Below are 27,649 nucleotides of genomic sequence, written 5' to 3'. Positions count from 1 at the left end.
TTTTACAGAATGGGAGAAAATGTTTGCAATCTATCCACCTGACAAAGGGCTAATATCCAGAATCTACAAAGAACTTAAACAAATGTACAAGAAAAAAACAACCCCATCAAAAAGTGAGCAAAGGATATGAACAGGTATTTCTCAGAAGAAGATATTTATGCAGCCAACAGAAATATGAAAAAATGCTCATCATCACTGGTCATTAAAGATGTGCAAATCAAAACCACAATGAGATACCATCTCACGCCAGTTAGAATGAAGATCATTAAAAAGTCAGGAAACAACAGATGCTGGAGAGGATGTGGAGAAATAGGAACGCTTTTACGCTGTTGGTGGGAGTGTAAATTAGTTCCACCATTGTGGAAGACTGTGTGGCGATTCCTCAAGGATCTAGAACTAGAAATACCATTTGACCCAGCAATCCCATTACCAGGTATATACCCAAAGGATTATAAATCATTCTACTATAAAGAAACATGCACATGTATGTTTATTGAGGCACTATTCACAATAGCAAAGACTTGGAACCAACCCAAATGTCCATCAGTAATAGACTGGATAAAGAAAATGTGGCACATATACACCATGGAATACTATGCAGCCATAAAAAAGGATTAGTTCATGTCCTTTGCAGGGACATGGATGAAGCTGGAAACCATCATTCTCAGCAAACTATCACAAGAACAGAAAGCCAAACATCACATGTTCTCTCTCAGAAGTGGGAGTTGAACAATGAAAATACATGGATATAGGGAGGGAAACATCACACACTGGGGCCTGTCAGGGGCTGGGAGCCTAGGAGAGGGATAACATTAGGAGAAATACCTAATGTAGATGACGGGTTGATGGGTGCAGCAAACCACCATGTCACATGTATACCTATGTAGCAAAACTGCACGTTCTGTGCATGTATCCCAGAGCTTAAAGTATAATTTAAAAAAAAAGAAAATGAAAATTATGTGAGATTTTGTGGTTAAAGGAACAAGTTAGAGGAAATTTGAAAGCCCTTCTTATGTTTCCACCTAACTCTGTCAATGATCAACTCTGTATTGTTGGTTAAATCACTTAAAATTTCTCAGACTCAGTTTTCTTATTCATTCATCACTCATGCATTCATTCAACCATGATTTATTGAGCTGTTATTATTCACTAAGTTCTGCGCTAGCCCTAGAAGTGAATATGAATATTTCCTCTATTCAAGGCACTTACATTGTAGTGGAGAACACATGGAAATGAAGCAACTAAATAAGACATGGAGCAGGCACTGAGGGAAGTTTTTGTGTAGGATGATATGCTTGGGTTAAGTTTTTGAAGGACGAGTAGGAGCTGTTTTGACAAAAAAAGGAAAAGAGCTCTCTAGGTGTGAGCAGCATGTGGAAACACAAGGAGGCATGAAATACCATCACACATTTGGGAAACTGCCAGAAATTCTGTATAGCTGAATCCAAGGGTGTGTTGGGGTAATGTCATGAGTTTGCAACGAAAGTAGTAAATGGAAGCTAATTCAAAAAAGGCCTTGAGTATTAAGCCCATCTACAAAATGAGGAATTTGTACTAGATGGACTTCTGTTCTGACTTCCATGGAACATTTTTCTCTCATGGACATAAAGCCCTTTCTCCTACAAAATATGGAACCATTGACACTCAAGATTGGATAAAATTAGCTCCTAATTCCAATGTGACACAGGAATCTTGTCAACATATCCCTTGAGTGATCGTTTGTTCTCTGCTCAAACACCTCCAGTAATTGAGAATTCATCACCTCTTGAGATAGCGCAGACAGCACATTTTGCTTTTTAGAAGGTAATTACTGGAATTTAAAGTCAAACATGGAAGATTGAACAATTCATTTATCTCCTCTCTTCATTTCCAAAATCCAGGTAAAATGAGTAAAAATTGCTAAACATCTACCAAGAATGTCAATGAAACTTTGGAAGCTGATTTGGAGGAATAGAGAAACTTGAAATTTAAGCCTGCTGGGGGAAAGACTAACCATGGAAAAGCTCAGGTACATCTGTAATGTCAGTCTGAATGTGGGAGAATTTATTAAGGGATATATAAGAAGAGTCTGACACACAGATTCCCTGCCTCACCCCACGAAGCCAGGAAGCTGTTCTTCCCACCCAGGCAGAAGTGCATTGGTTTACTTTCTAAAGATATTAAGTCTTGAAGATTGTGGACACTCAGACACAAGACACAGTGGATGGTGGAGGTGAAGCACCTTTGGAAAACAAGGGGACTAAGCCAAGGTCTGTACAGTGAATACTGAGCTCCTTGAATGGCCTTCTAGTACACTGGCCACTATCTACCTCCTTCCCCAATTTCATCTGTGGAAATTTACCAGCCCAAGAGAAATACCTCTGATACTGACATTTGAGGCTGTCTCATAATATTCCCTCTCCTGAAATAACTTTGTAGTGAGATCTACCATTTGCCTAACCTCATCTGCATGACAGCATTTTAGTGCCTTGCTATAGAAGATACTGTATGTAGTGTATCACCCTGAGTCCTCTTCAGGACTGAGGTGTTATTGTCAACTGTGTGAGTGTTAGTGGCTTATGGATTATAGCTGATTCCGTCTTAGAGAATTGCTCGCAGGTGAAGAGAGATGGCTCTCATAAGATCACACCCCTTCCCTGGAAATAGCCAAAATCTAATGACTTACAGGTATGGGATATATAAGTCTAGCCCATTTGCTTAATTTGTACATCTGTGAGGAGACATCCAAACCCCAGTGCTTTCCACGTGATTGTCTGTGAACTGGTTGCAACCATATTCCCATTCAGTTTCTCAACACTTTCCCCCTTAGGTGTTGATTTCAAGGGAATTCCCAGTAAACTTGCTGCACAAACTCTATTTCCCAGAAAACCAAATCTAACACACTCACTCGAGAATATGAAAGGATATTCCAGCATTTTTTGTAAGAAACTCTCTAATATGAAAGACAGTCCAAATCAATGCATGGAGAATAAAAGGAACTTGAAAGGGACACATAGTGTAGAGAATATTAACATTAATTATTTAAAGGAGTAAAAATTCTGTATTCATAAAATAAAGAGCAGGATGTTATAAGAACAGAACTTTCAGAAAACAAAAAAGAGGCCCTTGGAATTCAAACTGCAGTAATGAAAATGAAAACTCTGATAGACTGATTAAAAGACACATTTGTGGCACTCTCCAAAACATAGAACAAAATAAAAAGAAAGAGAATATGAAAGACAATATGAGAAAATTAGAAGATTGAGAAGGTACAACATTTGACTAATAGGAATTCTAGAAAGAGAACAAAAAACAAAACAGAAGGGCAAAATTTGCTTTCAAAAAACTAATAAAGAAGATGAAAGGGCCGGGCATGGTGGCTCACGCCTGTAATCCCAGCACTTTGGGAGGCCTAGGTGGGTGGATCACGAGGTTAGGAATTCGATACCACCCTGGCCAACATAGTGAAACCCCGTCTACTAAAAATACAAAAAATTAGCGAGGTGTGGTATTGTGCACCTGTAATCCCAGCTACTTGGGAGGCTGAGGCAGGAGAATCACTTGAATCCGGGAGGCGGAGCTTGCAGTGAGCCGAGATCACGCCATTGCACTCCAGCCCAGGCAACAGTGTGAGACTCCATCTCAAAAAAAAAAAAAAAAAAAAAAAGAAGATGAAAGACTTTCTAAGAACTGAAAACCAAGAGTTTCCCAAGTGCCTTGCAAAATGAACGAAAAAGTTCTACACCAGTGAAAATCATTGAGAAATTTCAGACTAACAAGAAAAAAAGAGAAGTTACTGAAATCTTCTCAGAAGGGGGGAGAAAAGCAGCATGAATGTAAGGGCTTAGGCTTCTTAACAAAGATCCTGAAAGTTGGAAAACAATAGCATAAATCAATGTCTTCAAAATTTAGAAGTAATGTAATTTCAAATCTAGAATTCCAAGCCCAGGGATATTATCAATCAAACTTAAAGAAGAATAGATGCCCATTTGACAAATTTAGTTCTCATACATTTATTCTGAAGAAACTACTGCAGAAAAAATGTTCCACCAAATAGAGGAATAAAACAAGAAAAAGGATACTGTAAAAGTCAAAAAAGAAGTAAAGGGAATCAGACGGACCACAGCTACATCAAGATGGAAGCCACTGAGCTGAGGACTTCAGAGAGAATTTTGCTGGGAAAAAATAGTGCTAAGAGATGGACCAGTGCATTTTATTGTATTGATTTGAGTTATGCAGCTCTCCTAGAGAGTTTGCGGATGAAATAACACAAATTATGTAAGGAAAAAAACAAACAAAAAACTGTTATTAAGTCTAAGGAAGACAAATCATTCTATAAGAAAATATAGTTGGCCGGGCGCGGTGGCTCACGCCTGTAATCCTAGCACTTTGGGAGGCCAAGGCAGGTGGATCACGAGGTCAGGAGATTGAGACCATCTTGGCTAACATGGTGAAACCCCATCTCTACTAAAAATATTTTAAAAATTAGCCGGGCGTGGTGGCAGGTGCCTGTAGTCCCAGCTACTCGGGAGGCTGAGGCAGGAGAATGGCGTGAACCCGTGAAACGGAGCTTGCAGTGAGCCGAGATCGTGCCACTGCACTCCAGCCTGGGTGACAGAGCGAGACTCCATCTCAAAAAAAAAAAAAGAAAGAAAATATACTCATAATACTTTATATGTCTCAATCATAAACTATTTACATAAAGTACATCCTGGTTATTGATTTAAGCAGAAACAGTTATTTAACTAAATTGAGAGAATGGAGAAGGAGAAGGGAGAATAGTAGAGAACCAAAATCTCATTTTCTATAGAAGTCGTTAGATTTAATTTTTTAAAGTAGAATATGCACGACATTTGGAAAATAGAGGGAGTACCAGGAAAGTACGTAAAATAACTCCCTAGAGGTTGCCTTCAGGGAGCAAGGATTAGGGTGGAGAGGGAGAAGATAACTGTAGTTTTTAATTACATGTTTGGCAGCATTTTTTGCCTCTGTAACCAATGTATCATTTTGGTAAGCATTTTTTAAAAGAAAGAATTTCTTTCTTATGCTGACCTAAAATTTGCCTCCCTAAGTTCTGGTCCTAATTATATTCTCCAGGGTTCTACATACAAAAATAAATAATAGTTTCTCTTCACCATGACTATAGTTTTAAGTAATTTAAATCAGAGCTCTAATTGTCCTTTTAGTTTTCATGTATAAGGGCTAAAGTCTTTCAGTTCATTCAACCATGCTTCATGTGGAATCTTTCCCTTCCCCCACCTGGTTGCTTTTCTCTGTACTCAAAAGAGTGTTGTCCAGAAATGAGGATGACGCTCAGGATATAATCTGGCTAATTTACAGCAAACTATCACTTCAATCACTCTGTATAATTCATTAAAGGCAACAAAAAATCACGTTGACTTTCTTAGAAGCTAAATCTCATAAACGCTTAATATTAAAAGCAAGTCTTTTCCATGCATATAACGTTTAAGTCACCTATCCTATTGGTAGGATTTGCTTCCTGGGTCATTTTTTGTCTTGGTGAAGGACCTTACATTTTTCTCTGTTAAAGTATGTTTTATTAAAGTCACTTTATTACCAAGTTGAAAAGAAAATATATTTCACTGTTAATTTATTCACAGAAGATATTAGCTGTCTCCTCCAAATTTGTGTCACTCATAAATTTGATAACTATGCTTTCAATTTGTTATTGAATAAAAATAGCGAACAACACCAATCCTAGCAAGGCCGATCCCTTCAGCCACCAGAACACACGTTTCAAGTTAACAACCATCTGTTAGCCAGCTTTATGTTGCAGGTTGTTCAACCGTTATAAGTTCATCAAATCTGGCCCTGAGCCAGATACACCAAACAGATGACAGTCCTCTATTTTAACCATTTTTTAACCTAGTCATTCAGAAGATAAAATAATATAATTAAATCCATTACTTTCTTTACTGATATGCATTATTATAAAACAAGCAGTTATCAGCCTTCCTACTTCACTAGATATCCAAAAGGATGTCATTTTGCTTGTCTTATAGTGACAGACCTGGGATGCAAATGTGGATGTTGGTTGCTGACTTCTAGCCCTATTCTTCATTCTTCAGAAGTAGTTCAGCGTCTTGAGATTTATCATCATCATCATCTTAATGTGAGGCTGTAAACTAACCATTTTTAGCGTTTTTTCCCTTTCTTTCTTTTTTTTTTTTTTTTTTTGAGACAGAGTCACTCTTGTCGCCCAGGCTGAAGTCCAATGGCACGATCTCTGCTCACTGCAACCTCCACCTTCTGGGTTCAAGCGATTCTCCTGCCTCAGCCTCCCAAGTAGCTGGGATTACAGGCACCCGCCACCATGCCCAGCTAATTTTTGTATTTTTAGTGGAGACAAGGTTTCACCATGTTGGCCAGGCTGGTCTAGAACTCCTGACCTCTGGCGATCTGCCCACCTCAGCCTGCCAAAGTGCTGAGTCATAGGCATGAGCCACAGCACCTGGCCTTTAGTCTTATTTTCAACCCTGGATATGTGAGAGCTCAGTCCTGGAGGTCATGCCATGGATTTTTAAATTGCAGTGGGCAAACCCTGCCCTCCTCAGGCCCAGCCATTCCCATTGCTTTCTGACAACTGAACGAGGGTACAGCTTTAAGCCTTCTGATATTCCTAGGCAAAGAGTCTGTGCTTTGACATTTGCATTTATCTCATTACGTTTGATTGGCATATTGAGATCCATAAACTTGTGCTTAATATATTGCCACGGATTCTTAATTAAGCTGGTTGTGCAAAAAATGCATTAGAGTCTCCAGAGAAATGTATCATCTTTGCCAGTCGTTGGCTTTGAATTTGCCTTGCTGCCCCAGTGGCATAGCAGTGGTGCTACAGGGAGGGTTAGGGTCTTGACATAACAGCCATAGGCTTCTAAAACCTGGTGCTGCTATTTCAGTTAGCAGTAGGGAGATGGTTACAATAGAAAGGGGAGACAAGCAGAATATCTAAGTTCATATTCCCCATGGGCAAATGAAACCAAAGAACAAAATATGTGACAGGCAAAGCTGCCAGTTGTCATACTCCAAGGAATTACTAAACATTAATATGCTTACTGTCTACTTATTTTTTTCTATTAGTATTTTAATGAAATTGATACTTTAGGAAGCTGAGACAGAAAGATCTTTACTGAATCAAAGTTATTTATAAACACTTCCCAGGTCCCTGTGTGCTAGAAGCAGTGGCTTTCAGTTTCATTGCCCAAACCAGGACCATCAGCATCACCTTTGAACCTAATAGAAATGCAAATTTTCAAGTCCTACCCCAGAAATATTTAATCAGAAACTTTAAATACAGAGCCCTGGAAGTTTGTGCTTTACTAAGCCTTCCAGGTGATTGTAATGGACAGATAAGTTTGAGAACCACTGCTGTAAAGAAACTACTCAGCTTTTTGAAGGTGGGAACCTTTCAAAGATGATTGAGTTTCAAAGCAAAGCAAAAACAACTCGTTAACACTGGTGAGCATAGTTACTTGCTCACTTTTCCCCATTCTGCCTGCTTGTCTGTCATCGTGTTAGCATCCCCTGCATGAACAATGCCACAAGGACTCCAGTGTCCATCAGATGTCCTCAGGAGTTCCCTTCAGGAATCAGCATTCCTACAGGAGAAGCATGATGCATTCTCCCTCACCCATGATTCTTACCTGCCCAGGAACACCTGCCTTTGCCTTCAGCCTTCTTCTCTCTACCCCATGGCCATGAGCCTTAGGAGGAAATGAAGTTTATTAACTCCAGACACTGCGTATTAATCTCTTTCCCACCTTTCCTCCCCATCCTGTTCAGGATTCCTCCAGGCATCACTTTATGGCCCGACTTCAGCAGGGAGCTGCTGTTTAAATGTGGGTCATGCAACGAGTAGTGTGCTGCTGGGAGCTATGCTACTCTGCTTACTTTGTACCCTGTTGATTTCAAATGATCCCACTCTCAATTTTCTTCCAAACCTCTAGGTGATGCTTCCCTGGCACACAATGGCTGAGACAGCTCAACTCTGCCATGCCTTCTGAGAATCTGTTAAATACAGAGAATGGGTATTGGGCTTTAGTCCAAGAAGGATTTAGGGACATTTTCCTTATTTGTCATATACACAAAATATCCCTACGGCATGCACTCCTGCACGGTAATTTTTTAGTAGGTATTTGGGTACTTGCTGTAACAAATGTATTTAAATCTTTTCGATCTGTGGATTCCTAGGTTGTTTTCCTTTTGTTATTCACTCAGTGTGCCTAACCTTTGCCAAACAACTGCAGAGCTATCTCCTGGCCACAGGTTTTATTTGCTGTCTTTCGTCATTTTCAATTGCTTCGTAGAAGAAAATATGAGGGTAGAAGTCAATGGAAAGCAGGTTTAGGTAAGCTCCATTTGGTCTATACATATTGCCAAGAATCCAGCATGTACTTGAAACAAGGAAGGGATTTCTGTTCTGATTTGGAACACTATAAATCAAATAACTAAGGTTCAGCCACCCCCAAGACTACAGACATGGTTCCCTCCCAATATTTATTGCTAAATGTCAGAACTTACAAATGCCAACTTGAGTATGCTGCCTGCATCTGGAAAATTATTTCTGGTTTGTCAGAAAATCCAGGGGCTGCTTTTGTTTGATGTTAGTGCTGTTTAGTTCTTTTTTTTTTTAATTTATTATTATTATACTTTAGGTTTTAGGGTACACGTGCGCAATGTGCAGGTTAGTTACACATGTATACATGTGCCATGCTGGTGCGCTGCACCCACTAACTCATCATCTAGCATTAGGTATATCTCCCAGTGCTATCCCTCCCCCCTCCCCCCACCCCACAACAGTCCCCAGAGTGTGATGTTCCCCTTCCTGTGTCCATGTGTTCTCATTGTTCAATTCCCACCTATGAGTGAGAATATGCGGAGTTTGGTTCAGTTCTTGTTTCTGGGCTGTTTGAATGACAATCTTCTCATAGCATATCCTGTCAGAAAGGGTGAGAGTCACCTGGAGAAGCTGTAGACCTCATATTGCATGACACTTGTCTCCATAAATGCCAACTGACAAGCATCTCTTCAGAGGTGCCAACATTTAAATATTTCAAAGATAGAAGTAGTGAGTGAGGAGATGTTTTCACAGCTATCTGGTATTGTTACTTGAGTTGTTACTTTCTGTGAGTGAGAAAATGATGCATTTGATGCCTACTTAGTGAACATCCCCTATGCAACAGACAATCTGATGGGCACAGCAGACACCAACCCTGCCCTCAAGAAGCTTATATCTTTTAGTACCCTTTGGGAATAATAAAGGCAGACTCCTTTTTTAGTCACTTTGATTCTACCCTGTCCTTCCAGGTATCAAAGCAGCTTACACCGTGCTTGTTGACAAACACACTTAAGTACTCAGAGGTGATGGAGCTTTTCTAAGCAGCTCTACTTTGGACTGAGCTCTATGGGAAGGAATTATATTGTCACAGCAACACAGCTATTGGCAAGGCACCTAGAACTCTTAATTGATCATGACGAATACAATCACTAAAGTTAACTAGGACATACTTTTCAGTAGACTAAGACTTTTCTAAAAATTGTATAACAGTAGATCATCAATTTAGATTAGAGCAATATAAACATAATGCAGAACTACATATAATCTCTTTCCCCAGAAAAACATCATACTTTTGTGTAACTGTATAAATATAACCATTTACAAACGTGAAATATGAACTATTATAAGTATATGCTTTTGAATCCAGTTTTTTTTTTCTGAGAAAAAAGAAACTAGATTCAAAACCATTTTATATTGTTGTATAAGATACCATTATTTGGACATGCCATCATTTTTTTAACCATTCTTCTAGATTAGGACATTTAATCTGTTCCTAATTTTCTTTTCTGTTTTTTTTTTTTTTTTTTTTTTTTTGAGACGGAGTCTCGCTCTGTCACCCAGGCTGGAGTGCAGTGGCACCATCTCAGCTCACTGCAACCTCCACCTCCCAGGTTCAAGCAATTCTGCTGCCTCAGCCTCCTGAGCAGCTGGGACTACAGGAGCATGCCACCAAGCGTGGCTAATTTTTGTATTTTTAGTAGAGACTGGGTTTCCATGTTGTCCAGGCTGGTCTCAAACTCCTGACTTCAGGTGATCCACCTGCCTCGGCCTCCCAAAGTGCTGGGATTACAGGCATGAGCCACTGTGCCCTGCCTCTAACTTTCATTAGTTTGAATACCCCTATAACTTACATTCTTCTACATGATCTTTATCTTCGTTCCTTATTATTTCTTTAGGATAATTACCTTGAAGCAGTTAAATACTTAGGTCAAATCTCAAGAAGGCTTTTAAGTCTTTTGGTTACACAATGGAAAAATATTTTCTAGAAATGTTATATCAATTTATATTTTCATCAGAAATGTTTAAGAACACCTTTGGAGACCAAGTTTTTTAATATTTAAATGAAATACTAAAACATCTTGTAAGTCAAAGGATATATAGGTTTTCTAAGCATGCTTCCTTCCAAATGACATTTTTAACATTATTCTTTGTGCATGTATAGAATATATGATATATGAGCTGCACTACAATAAACAAATGATTTCCAGAACAGTAATTTTGACCTTATAAATGGACTATGAAAGCTATGATTTTAGTCATAGCAATATGTTCCTTGATTCCTCTTCTTTGCCTTTAAAGCACCCTGTTTTTCCTTTGGAGAATAAGGTCTCTGATTCCTTATAATCCCAACAGGCTTTCATTCAAACTACCATACCTTCCTCTACACACAAGAGATAGAGAATATTACCCAATGCCGGCCATTTCCAATATGGTCACATGATTCTGCTAAAGCCAATTAGAGTATTTTCTAAAGCTTTTCATGGGAGCTAACAGGGACTCCAAAAAATATGTGTCTGGGCTGAGAGAAGCCATCTTGACTGGCACATCATGAGAGTTCACCTGCAGAATGAGGTCAAATAGGGACAAGTAGAACAGTGAGCGAGTACCCTAATAATAATGTCTGATTTCCAGGATGAGCTACACCTGAAGTTGGCTTCCTTCCTGGAGTTCTAAGTTTCATGAGACAATAATTAATATTTAGTTCAAATTGGCTGTGATTTTTTTTGATACTCTCAAGCAAAAGAACCCATTAGAATAGGCAGCTATAAAGTGTTCCATAGAGATAAAGGAGATATAAAATCTTAAGCCAAGTCAGAACTACATTGAGTAAAATGTGGTTCAGGGGGTTGGTGAAAGAATATATAGTATCATTTTGAACAAAACTACTTATCTAAAGAGTGGAACCAATTCTCAGGTTGAAGAAAATGAAAGGCCTTGTAGAAATGTACTCATTAGGTCTTACACACTACATCCATGCTTCTCTATAGACATGAAGTAAGGAAACTCCTACAGATACTATATCACATTAGTTACTAAAGAGGGAAGGATCAAATGAGTAGAAAGTAACCTTCGCTTCACTAAGTTAGCTTAGTTAGATGAAATTAATATATGCATGTTTCTTGTTGCTCGACTACAATCTTCAAAAGTGATTAAAGTAGCCTGCTTCTCTGTAGCATGTTAAAATGGGCCTCTTTAGGACATAAATTATATATAGGACTATATAAGGTCAACATGTTTACCCCATTTAGACTCCATTTGATGTTGTGATGCACTCTTTGAAGGTATGCAATAGGTAAAACATCACAGGGATCACAGGGTAATGGAAATAGCACTGAACTGAAAGCCAGAAGACCTTGTAGAAGTCCAGCCTTTAGCCACAGGTAGTCATGTAACTTTGATCTAATAATTTACCTCTCTGAGTTCCATTTTATTTATTGATACAACAAGAAATTTAAACTTCACAGGCTGTAGCACTAACAGTCAAAGATTCATATGTTCAAAATATAACATTTCAGAATAAGGAGTTAGTGTTTTCTCTGGTATATTAGTCCATTATCATGCTGCTATGAAGAACTGCCTGAGACTGGACAACTTGTAACGAAAAGAGGTTTAATTGACTCACAGTTCTGCAGGGCAAAGGAGGCCTCAGGAAACTTACATTCAAGGCGGAAGGAAAAGCAAACACATCCTTCTTCACATGGCAGCAGGAAAGAGAAGAATGGGTGCCGAGCAAAGAGAGAAGCCCCTTATAAAACCATCAGATCTTGTGAGAACTCACTCACTATCACGAGAATAGCATGGGGGAAACAGCCCTCATGATTCAGTTACCCCCCACCGGGTCCTTTCCACCACACATGGGGATTATGGAAACTACAATTCAAGATGAGATTTGGGTGGGGACACAGCCAAACCACCATATCATGTGAAAACTATTCTTTTTTTTTTTTTGAGACGGAGTCTCGCTCTGTCACCCAGGCTAGAGTGCAGTGGCGCGATCTCGGCTCACTGCAAGCTCCGCCTCCTGGGTTCACGCCATTCTCCAGCCTCGAAAACTATTCTTTCTTCAGTCACCACTTTGGTAAATCCCCTGAGCTCTCTAGACAGAGATATGACACATCTAAATACTCTAGATGGTTGAAAGTAAAAACTAGAAAAAGATATTCCAGACAAACACAGGAAACTGGTGTATCTATATTAATAAAATTATTAAACATACAAGTAAAATTTAGCACATTGTGATAAAGTACACATATTATACCCACTACACAGACCAAGAAAGAGAATTTCAGGTGGCACAATCAGGCCCCACCTGAAACACACCAAGTGTCTTTAACTGCTCACAGTGTTTTTCCTCCCTCTCTGGAATATGACAGTGACTTTATGGCAATTATGTTCTTACTATACTTTATAAATTCACTGCCATTTTTTTCAACTTGGTATAAAACAGAGTCATAGTATAATCATTCTTCTGTGATTTTTCTCCTTTAAGTTAACATTATATTTGAAAGATATTACTGGCACCTACAATTTGTATACTTATATTATCATATACTATTTCATGTGTGCCAGTTACTGATCTTTTATCCTTCATCACCCTACCTCTATAGTACTGGAGCTAGACCTTGTACATATTTCTCCTTTGTCAACTAGCACAATGTTAAACTAGGTCAGTAGAGAGCACTAGAAGAAAGCTGTAAGAAGGGGCTTTTCTTTCTGGTTCCAGTGAGTTTTCTTCTCACTCCTGTGGTTCACAGCAGCCAGCAGCATCAGAAACTCCCAGTGACACACCCTTCAGTGATTTCAGCAGCACCTCAGTGGATGGTTTTCCAGGGTGTTTCAATGCACCCAGCAGGCAGCTTCCTAGTGAGTTTTGGTGGCACCCCCAGAAGTTGATTTCCTGTTCCCCAGGTCTAGCCTGTGGCATTTAGCAAATTCTCTTCGCAGGCAGCAGGCCACAGTCACGCCCTCTCCATGAGACGTGAAGCTCATCCTTGCCAGGGTCCCTCTTCCAAGGTTCTTCCTTCTTTGGGTACTTTCTCTCAGCTCAAAGCTGCCCCTATATCTGCTATTTCCAGGTTGGTTACAGTTTACCTCCCTTGGTAGACTATTCCCTGCTACTAGCTAATAATCTCTTAAAATTAGAAATATAGCTTCTGTCCCCTGATGGAATACTGACTTATAAGTGTTTTAGAATGGCCAGATATTCATAATTTGTGTAATTTTTTTACAAAGAACCAACTCTTGGTTTTGTTAATCTTTACCATTGTACCATTGTACCATTGTACATTTTTATATCACTAATCTCTGGTGATATAAATATGAATACTGCATTCTTTCTTCTACTTTGCTTGGATTTCTTTTGTTGTCCTTTTCTAACTGCTAAGATAGATGTTTATTTTGTTATTTTTAACCTTTCTTATTTTCTAATATAGGTATTTAAGTCTATAAACTGCTCTGTAAGTACAACTGTAGTTCCATCATGCATTTTCTATATGTAATATTTTGCTCTCATTCAGTCAAAAATGTTACTTTCATTTTCATTTCTTTTTAACTCACAACAGTTAATGTCCAAATACTTAACAATTTTCTAGTTCTGCTTTTTATACTGACTTTTAGCTTTTATTTGCCTTTTATCAGATAATAGTCCCTGTATGATGGCAATTCTTTAAAATTTTTGAGCTTTTATGGTTCAGTGAATGGGCAATTTTTGTTTTATATATTCAAAGCAATGTTAAGTGCAATTTAAGATTTAAATTGGTATATTTTCCTTATTCATATAAAGTAATCCTTTTTACCTCCCTTAATGTCACTGCCTAAAATCTAATTTGTCTATTGTTATACCTACAAAATATTTCAGTTGGTTAATAATTTCCTACTATATATTTCCTATTTCCACTTTTTCAACTTTTCCATATCCTTAGGTTTTAGATGTTTCTCTTTTAAATAGTGTGATTGGAATTTTTAAAATTAATTCAGAAAATATTTATATTTTAATTTAAACTTTATGTTATTATTATTTGTATAAATACTGTTATGTTCAGGTTTAAATCTATCGTCCATTTGTACTGCTCGGCCAATATTGTTTCTCTTCTTTATTGCTTACTTTTGTATTGCTTGATATTTTTAGGATTTTCCTCTGTTCCATCTGGCTGTGTTCTTTTAGTGGTTATCCTAGCACTTACAACATTCATATAAAACTAAATTAATCAAAACATTTACTGTCCTCTCAGATAACACAAGGGCCTGAGAATATTTATCCTTCTTGATTGATATTTTTGATATTTTTTCATATATTTCGATTCAATAATTTTTGACTCTATTAGATATTATTATAAGTATCTTATATAATCAATGTTTATTTATATTTGCTCACACTATTACCCTTTTTCCCCCTTAATTCCCTTTTGCATTTCACGACTTCCAACTGGGATCACTATCATTCTTCTTAAGCACCTTTAAAATATCCTTCAGTGAGAGACTTCAACTAATAATTTTTTTCAGATTTATTGCTTTGAAAATATCTTTATTTTACTCTTAGCTTTGAAAAATATTTTTGATGGGTGTGAAATTCTAAGTGGACAATTTCTTCCTGGAAAATTAAAAATATCATTCTACTTACAGAAACTTCTCCCACTTTTACAGTTGAGTAAAACTTACAGTTTTCAGCACTTCAAGCAGAATTTGGGTTTGGTCTCTTCAAGTTTTTAAAGGTATTTCCTCTTTTTGGTTTGCCATAATTTTGTTATGTTATGGCTAGGTATGGATTTTTAAATTTTATTATAGTTGGAATCTTCTGGGTAACTTGATTCTGCAAATTGAAGAATTTCTCACTTCTGGAAGTTTCTTGGCCATTATGTTTTTGAATATTACCTCTGCCCCTCCTACTGGGGCTCTATTCAAATATTGCTAAAGTCCTATAGTGTCCTCTCACCTTTCTCACTCTGTTTTTCATCTACTTGTCTCTCCAGGTGTTGTTTAAATTATGGCCAATTTACCAGTTTATTCATTCTCAGTTTCTTCATCCTTTCTGCTGAAAAACATTTCCATTGAGTTTTCTTTAACTGCTTACACACAAGCAGATACAGTAATTGAATACACTCAAAACTCACACAGCTTAAATAATTATCTCCTCATAGCCAATCTTGCTTCATTTATATCTCATCTAACTTCTCCCATACCCATAAAAGTAGAAGCAATTCCTATTATGTATCATTTTATCTATAAATATTTTAATGTAATTTTCTGAAATAAATAATTTCTTCAAAAATAATTACAATAATATTATCATGAATTAAATTATAAAACTACTATCACCAACTATTCAGAATTAGATTTCCAATTGTCTTGTAAATATATTTGGCTTTGGTACCTTCTTACTACTTTCCTTCAAATTCTGGAGCACATTGAGCATATTTATAAGAGCTCTTTTAAAATCCTTGTCTGCTAATTTCATCACTTCTGTCATTTCAGGGTCTGTTTCTATTAACTGCTTTTTCTCCTAGTTAGTAGGAGTATTATTTTCTGCTTCCTTGCATGTTTGGTAACTTTTATTACATTCTAAACAGCATAAATTTTACATAATTGAAACTGGATTTTACTGTATTACTTTAGAGTTGTGAGCTATTCTGGCAGGCAATTAGAGCACTTGTGAATAAGCTTGATCTTTTACAGGGCTTGTTTTAGGATTTTGTAGGGCCTGAGTAGATTGGCTTTTACTCTAACCTAAGTTTAGTCCTGCTACTAACATGTGACCCTTTCACAGTCTCCACTTAATATACTCAACATGGTCTCTTCCATCTACTGGCAACGCAAATGATTTCCAGCCTTTGTGAACTCTTAATATTGGTCAATTTACTCTTCCCTAGTAATTGTTCTTTTTATGATCATTGTTATTTGCGCAGTCTTTGGGTTTTACCCTATGCTTGTAAAGATGGATATTAAGACAAAGCTTCAAGGAAATCATTATGTAGATTTCCACAGCTCTTTCTTGCATAGCTCTTTCTTCCATGCAGAAGTTCTGTTGCAGAATTTTCTTGAAAATTATTTAACTCTTCATGTTGATAAAATTTCTGAGCTCTGTTTGGGCTTCCAAACTCTGTAGCAATTCGAAAACTGCCACGAGACATACAGCTGTTGTGATCGCATGGCTTACTATCTTTGTTTCCATTCACTCAGAGCACATCAGCTGGCACTGATGTTTTTCAACATCTAAGAAAAGTTATTTTTTACTTTTTTCTAGTTTTCTAGTTATTTACAAAGGTAGGGGAATTCCTGTAGAGGTTAACCTTTCATAATCAGAAGCAGACATCTTCTTTTCTTTCAATATAGAAGTCACAGATATTTTATAATATTTAAATAATTCTAATATGTGAAATCTGTTTCTGCAGCTATTACCTCTTCTGCTTCTCACTCATAGTGCCTTGTTTATGCATTTTTACATTTGGCAGAATGGTAGGCATTTTTTTTTTTTTATTGCATAGAAACTTCCTAAAGCCCAGGACAAATATGCCCCATACCAGAGGCATCTGATGCCACTACCAGCTGGGAAACATCTCAAACCTGGGGACAAAACTAAAGGGAAATATTGGTCTCCTGTCACACTTTTTTAGATATTTTCTCTTTTTTCTTTCTATTTTCCTACTTCACTGCCCCCCAAGGTATATTTTTCATGTTTGGTGAGATAAACAACAATAGCTTTAGTTATAGGTTACCCTCACCCCCTCAGAGTGAGAGTTTTTAGGTCCTACTTGAATGTGAGAGGAAGTCTTTAAATTATAGACAATTTTTTTTTTTTTTGACAGAGTCTTGTTCTGTTGACAGGCTGGAGTGCAGTGGCATGATCTTGGCTGACTGCAACCTTCACCTCCCGGATTCAAGCAATTCTCCTGCCTCAGCCTCCTGAGTAGCTGGGACTACAGGTGCACACCACCACGCCCAGCTAATTTGTTTGTATTTTTAGTAGAGACGGGGTTTCACCATGTTGGCCAGGATGGTCTTGATCTCCTGACCTCGTGATCTGCCCGCCTTGATCTCCCAAAGTGCTGGGATTACAGGCATGAGCCACCGCGCCCGGCCAAGAAAATCTTTTATGAAACACAAAATCTTGGGTTTTAACTTCTGTTTTTCTTGTTCCAAGAGGTCCAAGAGTGTGTCACGTTTACCCTCAGCATGAAATAAACTAACAAAAAAACAATTTTAGTGCTCTGATAGTCTGTTTATTCTGCTTATTTCTTTAGGTTTTAACTTTTCCAAAATATTTAATATTTGTTATGGCAGTCTCCCATATATATGTGCTCATTCCACTATATCTTACCATTTTTAGCAAGAGGCAGTAAGCCAAATAATCTAACACACCATTCCTACAAAAACTCTTTCAAACTAATTTTCTAAAAAGCTGAAATCATAGAGGATGAAAGGATTGTTTTCTTTCTTCTTGGCTTTGATCCAATGTGAAGCAGTATTCTAGGTGTGACTGCTCTGAAGACAAAACCCTCCTTTATATGGGCTGTTCCAAAGTCTAGGTTTAGAGAGAGAGAAAGCATTATCAGGTTTATTTGATTGCAGATCTATAGCCATGTTCTTCAATCACATTTTTCTAAATAAAGCTTGTACTTGACCTCTAGCTCTCTATTTCCTACATCTTATTTCTCAACTGCTTCCCAAACTTGGAAGAAAATATTTATTTACCAAACCCTACCCCCCAAAAGAAAAACACAACTATATATATGTAAAAAAATTTTTTCCATTTAATTTCCAGCTAATTTTATATGAGAAATTATGAAGAGATAGGAAAGAAACAATGCAAGAAAACACAAACAAATCCTGCCTCCTAGCTGTGATAATTTAGGTGGGACAGAGGACTAGTTACATCCTCTTCTTCCTCTCATACCTAGAAAAAAAAATTGATGATCCCAACTACAGAGTCATATAGTGCACCAAAAATGACTCACTGCGCTTTGTGGCTTTACAGTTTGTATGTCCTCAAGATAAGCAGGTTACTTTTTAAAAAATTTCTCAAAACAACCAAGGTCATTACACAGAGCTGTATCTCCTTCTAGCACTTTTATTCAGTGATTGCTCTAAACCTCACAAGTTAAATACACATTTGAGGGGCCATTGCATTCTTTTTTTATTTTTACATTTTTTGGAAAGAAGATAAGAAAAAAAAACACTTTAAAAATAACCAAAGGCATCTCAAGAAGGTAAGGTGATAATTAAGTAAAATTATTAATCCTTAAATATATCTAAAATTATTCACCACAAAACTTCTGCTGTCTGTGCACTCTTCAAATTATTCTGGTTTTTGAAGCCTGGGACAGGCTGAAACCAGTCTGAATGATAACTCAGTTACCAACCCACTCTACCAGTTATGCTCTACATGACAACATCATATTGGATAAGTGAAGAGTCTGTGTTAAAGTTTAAAAATGTTTAAAAATCAGAAAAGTAAACAGAATTAGGGCCATTGATAGTTCTATAGGTCATTAAAAGGATTCTTAAAAGCCCTATGCTGTCCAAGAGGCAGCCAACATAAAGACTGTAAGATAGGAGAAATATGATCTATAGACCACGTCTTAGTAACAATGCTGGCAGCAGCCACATTCAAAACCATCTGCAGCCAGTTTAGCAAACAATCTGGAATGCCACCAGGAACAAATTAAAATAGTCAATCCTAGAAGAAATGAAAGCCTAGTATGCGTGAGTGAAATGTTGCTTGCTGGAGAATGCAAAGCCCGTAATCTTACAATATTCTAGAAGTCATAAAAAGAATTTTTCAACACGAATGTTATATGGAGATTGAAAGTTAAATTGAGCGCCATAAAGAGAAACATGCATGGCAAAACCGCCATGCCAAGGCAATGGACTCGAATCCCAATCCCAGTGGCTTTGCTGACATAAAGTGCAACTCAACCAGGAAGAGAATGTGTTTAACGCTGCTATGATCTGTAAGGGACACTGCTTACCTGGCCAGCGCTGGAAGCACAATAATATCAAGGACAATCATCTGCTTGAAGCCAGCAACTGAAATAATGCTCCCTGATAATACCTGAAGTGGACTTTGGTATCAGAACTTCACAAAGACAGCACGATTTGCATTTGTTAAGAATGAACATATCATTTAGTAAATTTATGTTGTTTCTTAAATAGTAATTAAAATTAGACGTGAACAAATATAATCTGCTGAATATTCTGATTTGATCATTACACAATGTATACATTTATCAAAATATTACACTGTATCCACAAAGATACACAATTATGTTTTAATTAAAAATAAAACTTAAAAAACAGGAAGGGGTAAATATGATCACTAACATTTAGTAAATTCTTATTTTGTGTCAATATGGTTCTATGTGCTTTACATAAAGTCTAAGGTAATTCTGACACCATGAAGTGTTATTCTTGTCTTGTTTTCTTTCAACTAAGTGCCAGGATATCCTGTATAATTTCTTTTCCTAACCCCTCAATGATGCTGCTCAGAGAGAAAATACTATGCCCTGTCATTTGCAATAGTTGGAGCAAGCAATTATCAAGGATGATTGTAAGAATTCTAGCATTGCAGGGATATGTGTAGAAACTGATGGAATCAAATACCTTGATGACATAACTTTTCGGATGAAGCAATGTCATCAGCTCCATTTTACACAAAATGTAAAGAATGCTAAGGCACCATGAAACTTAGTAGCTTATACTTTGCTATTGTAGTAGAGACATAATGTGAACTCCACTGCTTTAAAATCACGTACAAATCTAACAGAGTGGTTCTGGATTTAGTGCCAGAATCCTAGTCCCAACTCACTCTGGCAGTGATGAAACCCTCCAGTAGGAGTGGCTGATAGAATTCATCTATCCTGAGCTTGCCTTGGTCTCCTTCTGAATTCATCAAATTCTGTACTAATCACTGAATAACTCTTGAGTAAACTCTATTCCAAGTCCTCCTCCCTCTTTTGCCACCCTCCATTATTTGTTGTATCGGCAGAAACTAGGGATGCATTTCAGTATATACCTGAAATTTTTCACAATTTTTAAGTTTTAAGGATAGAGTCTTCTGCAGAAGAATTTAACATCTCCCACTGATTTCTGCAATACCAGAACCCCCATGCTCATTCTCAGAAGTTGCATCCTCCAATGGCTTTCAGAGTACAGCCTTTTCTTTCATGGCAATGCCACTGGGAAATTAACAAAAGAAGTTACAGGATAAATGTAGACAAAATAACTTTCTGGTCGAGCTCAGCTTCTCCAAGCCTTAGCTCATGGCATTGACTTTTTTTTAGCATTCTACAGGTACTTTCTGTGTTTTCATAAAGTTTATCTCCCTATACTGTAGGAGTTACAAGTGTTGACCAGTGACCCCATCCTGCTATTTGACATTTCATTTGCACTGTTTGTTGGCTTTACTTGTAAGACCCAAAAGAATATCAAGTGTGAATCATGGTATATTTGGAAGTTACTTAAACTACTTCAGAACACCCATCTGAGCATGGACGGGGAGAGACACACTAACTACAAAATAGTGGTATTTGATTAAACTGCACAGGAACCACTGGAAAGGTTAGATGAATATTTAAAAGTTTTTGTTTGTTTTACCATGATTCTCTGAAGAGGAACAGTAACAGGAATAACTCATTGCAAGGAAGAGAGGTTTTTAATGTGTATTTTGAGAATGATTTAAAAGTCAGATAGGATTTAGATATTTTTAAGAAGGATAGGTGCTTTTTAGCTTTGCTCTAAAATACATTTTAAAAGATTGTTTCAATTTTGAAGAGTACTATTAGAGCTGCATTTTGAGGGGTGGTATAATTTATGCACACAGAAGGACATTCTGATATTCTCAAAATTTAAGGAATCAAATTTATATAGAGAGATGTTATTAGTGATAATGATAGCAATTTATCTTTGGAATAAAGTTTACAACCGACGTAAAGTTATTTTTTGTCTTTATTGCCTCTTTACACATCGGGCATAATATGAATTAGAAATAAGTGCTTTAAAAGCTAATTCAACAAAATGCCTTTGATGATTATTCCATTTAAACTGAATACCAACTGCTGGTTTTCCAATTTATACAAAATTTCATAGCAAAGGAAGAAACTCAGGAATTAGGCTGAAATATACTGAAGAATAAGGGTATATGCCATGTATTCAAAGCTTAAGGTTTCCTAGGCACATCCTGGATTCTTTACATTCAGTATTTATTTAATTGACTCCAGCCTATTAACAGCCCTTTAGAGATGATGACTTTAACTACGGTAGCCAATAGGCTCATGAAGTTACCATGATAAAGCATAAAAGTAGGTTGAATCCATAGATGTTCAAGTTAGTGTTTCAGGATCCAAGATTCTAGCATAATCCATAGATGACATTGTTGTGGGTACAGGGGATGTCTAAATATTTATTTCAGTAATTTAAGTATTCACTTTCATAAAAATGTGAAATTGTATATATAAATACACACTCATAGATTATGTATCTATACATATATAAGTGTAAAGGCACATGTATACACTCTGAAAATAACTGACATTTATATTAATCATACACAAAGTTGGGTAAATTTGAAGAAATAAAAAAATCCTTCCCATAACCCAACAATTTCACTTCTAGCCATGTACCTAAAAGAAATAAAAACGTATGTCCACACAAAATTGCATATGCATGTCCATAGCAGCATTGTGCTTAATAGCCCAAAAGTGGAAATAATCCAACTGTATATCAACAGGAAAGAATAAATGAAATATAGTATGTTCATACAATAGAATATTACTTGGCAATAAAACATAATGAAGTCTTAATACGTGCAACAATATAAATGAACCATAAAAAGTTTCAGATAAGTGAAGAAGCTAGTTTGAAAAGACATACTATATGTTTCCATCTATATAAAATGTCTAGAATAGGTGAATCCATACTGACAGAAAGTAGGATAGTGACTCTAGGCACTAGGCAATAGAGAGTGATTGCTATTGGGTATTGGGGGTGATAAAACCAACTAAAATTAAACAGTGATGATGATTGCATAACTATGAATATATCAAAGACCTCTGTATTGTATACTTTAAAAAGGCAATTTTATGGCATATGAATTTTATCTCAATAAAGCTATTATTAAAATATATAATGATCACATGTAGACTAATATTACAAATTGGTGAATTCATGAGAACAAAGTACATCATCAAGAGAAAACCATTGGCTAGAGACATATGACAAATAAGATTAGGGCAACAAGAGCGAAACTACTTCTCAAATAAATAAATAAATAAAATTGTGATGCATATCCAGTCTAGAGGTTATTAACTTTTAAGGATAGATAACTGCTTTTCAAAAGAGAAAATATCATGTGACCAAATAAGCTGTCATGGCAAGTGATTGCAAATCTAGCTGAAATTTGATGGTCATTCTAGCAAGCAATTTAAAAATATTACTATTATATTCATTAAACATGACCAGCCTTTCATGGTAAACGAAGAGAAATTCACTCCATTCAAAAATTCATTAGTTTTTTCCTATAGGTAAATATATTTAAAACAGGCACACATAAAATTTTGTGTGACTGTTGAAAAAGTCATGATGCACAAGAAGGGAATTGATATTTATGTGGTATCACTAGTATGACCATATTAGTTTTAAAAATAATAAAATTGTCTATAAGTACCTAAGTACCTGGTAAATAGCCTTTTCCTCTAGCCTCTTAGTGCCTTCTTGTCTTGTGGACCTAGAACTTACCTTGAAACCCCTACCCTAGACCTCCGTATAAAGTAACTATAGGGTTCAAAACATGGTGTCCACATAATGTCAATTGTAAGTATTCTAAATATAGCCCCTGATAGATGGAACCAGAAGACATTAAGCTAAGTGAAATAAGCCAGTCACAAAAGGATAAATATTGTATAATTCCACTTGTATCAGTATCTACAGTAGTCAAATTCATAGAGACAGAACACAGAAGTGTGATGTATTAGTCCATTCTTGTAATGCTATAAAGAACTACCTAAGACTGAGTGATTTATGAAGAAAAGAGGTGTAATTGACTCACAATTCTTTAGGCTGTGCAGGAGGCATGGCTAGAGAGGCCTCAGGAAACTTACAATCATGGCAGAAGGCATTAAGGGAAGCAGGCACATATTCACATGGCCAGTAGGAGAGACAGGGAGCAAAGAGAGAGGTGCTACATGCTTTCAAACAACAAGATCTCATGAAAACTCTACCACAAGAACAGCAAGGGGGAAGTCTGCCCCCATGATTTAATCATCTCTCACCAGTCCCCTCTCTAATACTGAAGATTACAATTCAACATGAGATTTGGATGGAGACGTAGAGCCAGACCATATCAGGTGGTCACCAGTGTTTGAGTGAACAGAGAATGAGGAGTTATTTAATGGGTATAGAGTTTCACTTAAGGAAAATGAAAACATTCTGGAGATGTCTGGTGGTGATAGTTGCACAATATTGTCAATGTATTTAATACCACAGAACTGTACACTTAAAAATGATTAAAATTGTAAATTTTATGTTATGTATATTTTATTACAATAAAACACATTTTAGACTGGGTGCGGTGGCTCACGCCTGTAATACCAGCACTTTAGCAGGCGGATCACGAGGTCAGGAGATCGAGACCATGCTGGCTAACATGGTGAAACCCCATCTCTACTAAAAATACAAAAAATTAGCCAGGCATGGTGGCGGGCACCTGTGGTCCCAGCTTCTTGGGAGGCTGAGACAGGAGAATGGCGTGAACCCGGGAGGCAGAGCTTGCAGTGAGCCGAGATTGCACCACTGCACTCCAGCCTGGGCAACAGAGTGAGATTCCGTCTCCAAAAAAAACATACACACATTTTAAAGTAGGTAACAAGCATAGAACTTGCTAACTCAAAGACAGCACTGAAAATATTTAAACTATCCATTTTTTTAAATATGTAAAACCCAAGTTCAAGAAGCATCTTGATAAACAAGCTTGTGATAGGTCCATAACTAGTCACTTAGTGGGACTAAGAAGTGTTGAAGATTTAGGTAACACTCTGAAGTTGATATCCTACAAGATCCTGTATTCGTCTATTAAGGCTACCATAACAGAATACCACATACTGGGAACCTTCAACAACAGAAATGTATTTTCTCATTGTTCTGGAGGCTGGAAGTCCAAGATCAAGATGTCAGGAGACTTGGTTTCTGGTGAGGACTTTCTTATGGCTTGCAGAGGGCTGCCTTTGTGTTGTTTGCTTACATGACCTGTCCTCTATGCGTGCACACTCCTGGTATTGCTCCTCTTCTTATAGAGATGTCTGTCCTATTGAATAGCATCCTTGCCTTATACCCTCATTTAACCTTACCTCCTTAAAGGCCCTATCTCCAAATACATTGAGAGTTAGGGCTTCAGCACATGAATTTGGGCAGAAGAATACAACTCGGTCTATAACAGATCCCTATGTACTTTTAAGAACACTCCACAGCACTATCATCAAAGGCAAATTGCTGACCAAATTCTAACAATTCTTTTATGATCAATCTTATGATATTCTTATTTGATACTAAAGGAGTAATGATTGTCTTGCGAACTGAATGGAAATTTTAAAGATAGTAAATTATTTGAAAATGTAGTATATAGTTGTTCTCTGGGGGAAAAGTGTAAGCTCAATTATTAAATAAGGAAGCACAGAGCACTACACCTTTGCCTAGTATCACATCCATCAGACCAGATAACTTCATCTTCATCCATCATTTGATACATTAGAAACGAAATTGTTATAATAGAACATCAATGTAGACTGCTTTGAAACTAAATTTCAATAAATGTCTTGGCTGCTCCTATGATTCCAACTTACAATGTAACAACATGATGTGTGATCCACATTCTATCCCTCTCATATTCTCTCTTAATTAAAGTTTAAGAAGATTTGATTAGATAGACAAAACAAAAGCTTCTTCAAACGCATAGACTACATACTTCAAGCATTTTTTGAGTCTTTGCCAGTATTAAATTGTCCAACTTTCAAAAAGTGGTAGGTTGCTAGCTTACTGGTCATGTTGTGCCTCATCTGAACCACCTAGATCTGAAATTAATAGAAACTGACTTGCTCTTGTCACTTAGGATCTGTCCAGTTTTTTCAGTTCATTTTATTTTATTTTACTTTTTATTTATTTATTTTTTGAGACAGAGTCTCACTTTGTTACCCAGCCTGGAGTGTAATGGCATGATCTCGGTTCACTGCAACCTTCACCTCCTGGGTTCAAGTGATTGGCCTCACCCTCCCGAGACTACAGGTGTGTGCCACCATGTATTTTTTATTTTTGTATTTTTAGTAGACGGGGTTTCACCCTGTTGGCCAGGTTGGTCTTGAACTCCTGAACTCAGGTGATCCATTCACCCTCGGCCTCCCAAGGTACTGGGATTACAGGTGTGAGTCACTGCATCTGGCTCAGTTCATTTTAAATATTTTAAAACCCTAAACTCATATAGATCTTATCCATCATTATAATATCCTAAAAAAGAGGATTTGCCAGTTGAGGTTAATAATTTATATTAAGAAAGCAAAGTTTCTGAATTTACTTATAGGAAGAAACATAATATAGAAAATACTACATTGTCTAATTTCCTTCTCACTACTGCAGCAAACAAAATATTTCTGTCTAAACAGTGAAGATTTTAGTGAAAATTTTAGAACCTTTTCATGTGTTTATCTTATTTTGTATGTGTATATTTTACAAAGATAAATACTACCACCAATAAACATCTTTTTTTATCAAATTTTAGAGTATTGATAACAGGTGTCTGCTGATCAAATAGCTGATTTATTTGGTTTCTAAGAAATTAATTGAGCCGTCTGGAAAGTTCTCTTATCTCAGAGAAATACCTAGTAATATATGTATATTTCAATGGCAGGCAAATTGAAGGTGCTCAGTAGATAATCATAAAATAATTATTGCTGCATCACTTATTGTTTTGTGATTAACATTCAATTAAAAATGATTTGTTCATATAAAATTGATGCAATTCCTGTCCTGAATCAAAAATAATTTAACCCATAATTATTGAATGCCTGCAATGTGCAAATCTCAGTAAGCACCTCTGAGGAAAAGTTAGTGCATCAAACAATAGCTTTAGAAGGGTTAATACCAAAATAAGACTTCTTTTTTTGTTTACAAATTCTTTGGAACTTTTTTTTCTCTCATAAAACTTAAATCCAATTTGTGTAACTTGCAAGTGTAATATTTTGAGAGGGTTTTTTGTTCCCTCCAGTGCCCCATAACCAGCACCAAAACCAAATTACTACTGCTATCTCTTTCTTTCTTATTTGGTTCTATCACTGCTGAAAAATATTAAAGACAAAAAGAAATCTGTTCTAAGTTTCTCCAGAAATGTTCTTAAATTTGTCTCACTATTCCTCATCTACCCCTTTTGAGCTTACTGAAAGTGAAAAATAGAAATGGTTGGCCAAAGGCAAGAATATCAAGTTAGGAAGAAGTTGTGCTCAGTTAACTCTTTTTAGCTTAGTAGCATTTTACATACATCAGAAGAGGGAAGAGGAAGAGGGAAAGGCAATAAGAGAGAAAGAAAAAGGCTACCTCCTCTGAGCTGTGGTGTCTAGTTTAAAAGAGTCAGCTCTGTTACAGCTCTTCTTTGAGAAATTGCAGTTGGAGATAAGGAAAATCAAAACATCTCCATTCAACATTATGTTTTGTAAAGGATTTCCCCCAAAGATTTTCAGCTTTCATATAGGAAAGAATCAGAGTTCAATGACTCAGATAAACATCTTTGCCTATAGGATTAAAATCAGATGGACTTAGCCCTTTTTCTTGGTTGAAAACCTGAAAAGATTAGAGAAGCGATGTGGTGGGACTACTGATGAGATCAAGTGCTGTTTGAGTTCCAGTTTCCCTGCAGTCAATGAAGAAGATCTTCTATTATACTTCCATTAAATTTAGCACTGTATTGTATTATTATGCCAAAAAATATCTTCAGATGTGCTAAAAATACAAGAATATTGTTATTGGGATTAAAATGCACAATTTACAATTATTTGATCCCAATCTAGTTGGCTAGACTTATACACGTATATTTATCATTTTCAAGTATGGTAAAATAGTGTTAAATCCTGACTTTTGGACCAGGCATGGATATTTTCCTCCATAAAGAAGGACTCCAGCTTCTGCATAATACCTTTATCATCAAGGTCAGAGGAAACAAGAATGGACTTGGGTTGCAGTCCCTCATATAAGTGGAATTATGTAGTATTTGTCTTTTTGTTATTGGCTTATTGCACTTAGCATAATGTCTTCAAGGTTTATCCAAGTTGTAGCAATATAAAG

The sequence above is a fragment of the Pongo abelii genome, chromosome 7 (genome assembly GCF_028885655.2).
Source record: "Pongo abelii isolate AG06213 chromosome 7, NHGRI_mPonAbe1-v2.0_pri, whole genome shotgun sequence".
NCBI classification, from domain to species: domain Eukaryota; kingdom Metazoa; phylum Chordata; class Mammalia; order Primates; family Hominidae; genus Pongo; species Pongo abelii.
The sequence above is the reverse complement of the archived record's forward strand: the minus strand, read 5'-3'. Positions refer to the sequence as shown.